Here is a 4,920-nt window from a genome sequence, read left to right as displayed (position 1 = left end):
CATGCGGCCCATAACGAATATTGTTGTGGCCTGGCCAATATAACGGTATATAAGAAATGTTTTAATAAAAATTTTATAACTTCATTTTTACAATATCCTGTCATACATAATTACTAATAATGAACTACAATGTTCGCTAATGACTGATTACTGTAATCGTGTTACATTCATTTCCCTGACGCACCTTTTCTCTCCACTAATACTAGCAGTGACTATTTTAGCAGCCGATTGCTGCGTTATTAGTCTTGGACTGGCTTGTTTGGCGTGTGCAACAGGAAATATTTCGCTTTCAGAGAACAAGAAAAATAGGTTTATTTGCATTACACTTATTAATTTGTGCAGATATTCAGTGCCTGGTAAGTTAATGTTCAAGAAAAAACATTAATTTTTACTAAAATGTTCATTTATTTTATGTTAATGATTACTCATGTCTCTATCAAAATAAACCTACGTTTCTATGAAAATTGAAGCTTTTGCTTTTCTGAGGCCCACATAAACTTAAACCTTGTTTATTTGGCTCATATTAGCCTTTGAGTTTGACATGCTGGGTGTAGACAGTAATAGGCTTTCTCTCACGACCATACTCTCAGCCTGAGCTCATCAAGAAAATGCAAATTAAAATTACAGTGGGATCGCATTGAACAGCAAAAGGCCTGACAATATCAATGTTAGATGTAGAGTAACATTGCTAGTGAAGTATAAATTTATTCCACCACTTTGGAAAACTGGCAGTAAAGTTAAGCATATGCCTACTACCTGTGCCCCAGCAATCCCACTCTTAGGTATATATCCAAGAGAAATTAGTGCATATGCCTACAAAAAGACATGTACATGAATATTCATAGCAAGCAACTTTATTCATGATAGCTAAAAACTGGAAACAGTCCAAATGTTAATCAATAGACTAGGTCAGTGAGTTGTGAATAAATTCATACAGTGGAATATACTACACAGCAATAAAAAAAAAATTTAAAAAACTAATGATATGTGCCATAATATGAATAAAATCTCAAAATTACAGTGTGAGCCCTGGCTCATGTGGATCTGTTGGTGGAGCATCATCCTGTGCACCAAGAAGTCGCTGGTTTGATTCCCAGTCAGGGCACATGCCCAGGTTGCAAGCTCAATCCCCAGTATGGGGCATGCAGGAGGCAGCTGATCAATGTTTTGCTCTTACAATGATGTTTCGTTCTCTCTTCCTCCCTCTCCCTTCTTTCCTCTCTAAAAAAATCAATTTTAAAGTCTAAAAAAAAAAAATTACAATGTGAGTTTAAAAAATCAGATACAAAAGAGTACTTTTTTTATGATTCCATTTTATGAAGTTCAGAAACAAACAACTAATCAATGGTGATCAAAGTTAGCCTCACAATTATTTGGGATTGGCAGATATTAGCTGAGAGAGAACATAGAGGAAGCTTCTGGAGTGAAGGTAGGTGCTAAGTCTTGCTCGGGTTGATGGTTAATTTGGTGTCAAAGTGAAAATCCACTGAGCTGTATACACTTAAGACTAGTGCACATTTCTGAATGTAAGTTATTCCTCAGTAAAAAATAAGATAATTGAGAAAGACTGCTCACATTAGAAGAACTTTACATTGTCTTAAATTTAAGTCTGCTCTCATTGGGGAGCAGATGGAATGTTTAACTTCTCTGAGCTTCAGTTTCTCACCAGTAAATAGAGATAATACCTACGTTGGGTATATTAATTTGATAATTAGGAACTGTATATAAAATATATTCTTTAACTTCTCTCCCTCGGTTTTACCACCTGTAAAATGGGTATAAAAGTAGTAACTATCACATATCAGAATCTAAATCAGATAAAGTACTAAGAACAGTTTCTCAGACAGGAAGCTATCAATAAATGCTGACGGTAGCAGCTGTCAATGCTATTGTCAGCATTATGAATATGGACTAGATGAACTGCAAGGCCCCATTCAGCTGCTGGAGGCACCTATCAATAAATGAAAGCCGGGAAGATTGGGTGGTGGGCCTATGATTCCTGTGATTCCCTGCTCAGAGGTCTTTCCACCGCCCCCTTGCTGCCACACTAAAAGGGAGGATTCTAAAGATGTGTTCATTCTGATCTTTATGAGCCTGGCCTCCTGTGTCTGGCAGTAGATTTCTATCTTCATGAAGCATAAGGGGCCTGGAGCATGGGGAGGAAAAGGACTTCCATCTGTTTCTCCCCTATAGGTGCTTGGACAGTGACTTCTCTTCCTAACTTAACCCGATAGGCCTTGTGTTCTAAACAGTGTACACATAGTCTGTTATCTCCACGTCATAGTTGAGAAAACAAAGTGGCTAAGTGGCTTGTTCAAGGTCATAGTCTAATAAGTGAAGGGAGCCGGGAACTGAGTACCGACTGCCCGGAGCCAGAATCCCCTCTCCTAATCTCCAGAGGAGACACCTCCTCTAGCGTGGGCTCTGTCGCCTTTCTGGGTCCTAAGTTCCTCCTTGAGGCCCTTCGCCTCCTCTCTTCCCCACCTCCTGTTTTGGGGTTGAAGGAGCTACAGTGGCATTAGCCTTCCAGGTCTTTATCTGAGCAGAGCTCGCAGCCCCAGGTGGCATTAAACTTCCTCTGCGGCTGATCCATTCCCAACCTCCAGAGCTGCCTCTACTGCTGGCTCCGGGACATCCGAGCCTACCCAGACTTCACATTTTTTACAATGGCACGCCCTTCTTCTACATCGGCCTCCTCCATTCTTTCCGTGCCCTACACCCACCTTCTTTTCCTTCGGGGAGGAATGACTTGGAACATCTGGGGCAGCTCAGCAGGGGCCATCAGCCACCCTGCCAGAGCTCCTGTGATTTGGGGCTGAGGTGTGTGAGAAGCTCTCACCTCTGCAGGCTCCAAGGTCCCTCGTGTTCGCAACTGTCAACCTGTGCAACCACCTCGAATCAAGACAAAGCTGGAGAGTGGGCTCTGCAGCAACCCTGGAGAGCTGATAAGGATTGCAATGGAAAAAGCCCCTCACGTGTTTGGTTCCGTGAGTTCTTTGGAAATTCTTTATCTCAAACCAGAATTCTAAAGTAGAACTACATAACCACATGTGCAGGAATAACACTGTCACCCCCAATCCACCCCCAACCCCCACCCACTTTCTAATTCTTTGGTTTCTCTGGAGTTCAGCCTAACCTCCAGAAAGGTGTCTGTTTGGGGTTGGAGGGTGCTGCCTCCAGCGGAATCCATTTCCTACACCTAGCGACCCTCGCAGTATTAAACGCCTTTCTGAGTTCAGATGTGGATGCCTGTGCCAGGGTCTGACCTTGGACCCTCTGCAGACCCTCATCCTGGGTTCTGCTATGCTACAAAGGCCTCCAGCCGGCATAATTTGCAATCCCATGAAGGGACAAGTGAGTCTTCAACATGCCAGCCTCCCTGCACGTCACCACAGGAACTGCTCTTTCAGACTCAAACTCGTATCCATCCTCCATCGACGTTGTAAGGTGCCACGCTGCTGCTGAAAGTGATTTACTCCTGAGGTGTCCGCTCGCAGGAGGCAGGCCTTCAGAGGTGTGCTAACCCACGGGTCACATACATGCACCGCCTGAGAGTCGGAGCAGTCCTCTGTAGGGCCTTGAACGGCAGAGGTCGGGGGTGATGCCTCCCGCAGACTGAGGGGCGGAGAGGTCTCCTTTGAAGCCTGACACCAAACAATAGAAGGAGCCACAGAAGTAGATCGTGCTTGGTTTTATGGATGGCAGGAAACACATGTGCCATATTCTTCCTTTTTAAACAATATACACCCAAAAAGAGTTCATACATACTGTAAGGGAAAAAAGTGAATGGGGGGGGAAAAAAAGTATGTGTGTGTGTGTGTGTGTGTGTGTGTGCATGCGTGCGTGTGTGTACTCGAATACACTTTCTAAATAGAATCTAGAGGGGAAGGAAGGCCCTAGCTAGCAACCTGAAGACCCTAATCTGCTCTGATTGCTGACCAGGCCTACGGACCCTACCAGTGCATGAATTTCATGCACTGAGCCTCTAGTAATTCTTATATTATACTTTCTTTGTCCAAATTACTGTGTGCATTTTCTCTCTTGATTGGATCCAGAGTGATATGGAATACAAATGTTCTTGGAGTAGAATTCACCAGAAGTCAATGACACTTTAGTATAAAATAGTTTGTGTAGCAGCTGTAGTAGAGGGTTTTCCTGGCACCTAGAGAGCAGCAGGTGCCTTGGAGCTGAGAGAAGGGACAGTAACAAGAGAGACCCAGTAAGGGATGATGGGAAAACCCTAATGACAAACTGTGCCTATTTGCACAGTTCTGCCATGGGTGGACAATAACTGTTAAGTGTTACTCTTTATTTCAATACAACACATCTTGGGCTCCCCAGGGTCAGCCTGATAGAATGAAATGGAATGAAAGCACTCGTGTGCTTTTTGGTGAAGCAGAAACTCTGGCACCTTGACAAGTTCAGTACGCTTTTCCCTTTGTTGTTTTGCTTCCTAATCACACATAAAAGTGTGCTGCCAGATAAAACATAAAGAGGACAGCTCTGGACATTTATTTCTTCGAACAGAGCCCAGCTACTCCCGGGTGTACCTCAGCTCCTTCAAACAGCGCATTAGCACCTTATGGCTACAAGGAAAACATGAATCAAAACCACGAGGGCTGTCACACAATGAGATGGCTCCGTTAAGGAGAGGCTGGCGATGCCTTTCTCTGGGAGTGGTTAGAAATAGGATGGCAGCGTGTGTCTTTAGGGTGGTGTAAGTGTGGTCTCCGTTAAAAACTTGAGCAGGAGGAACAAGACAACAAAGATCTCTTCCAACTTTAAAAAATAATTTTTTTTAACAGAGTAATATACCTACATGATTAAAAAAACAAATGGCACAGAGGATTTAGTGAGAAAATCAACAGTCCTCTCTCTTACCTTCTTTCTCCCAAATCCACTGACTCCTGCTCCTCAGTT

This window comes from Pipistrellus hanaki (assembly GCF_964339955.1).
Source record: "Pipistrellus hanaki genome assembly, chromosome: 7".
NCBI lineage: Eukaryota > Metazoa > Chordata > Mammalia > Chiroptera > Vespertilionidae > Pipistrellus > Pipistrellus hanaki.
This window is presented reverse-complemented; position numbering follows the sequence as displayed.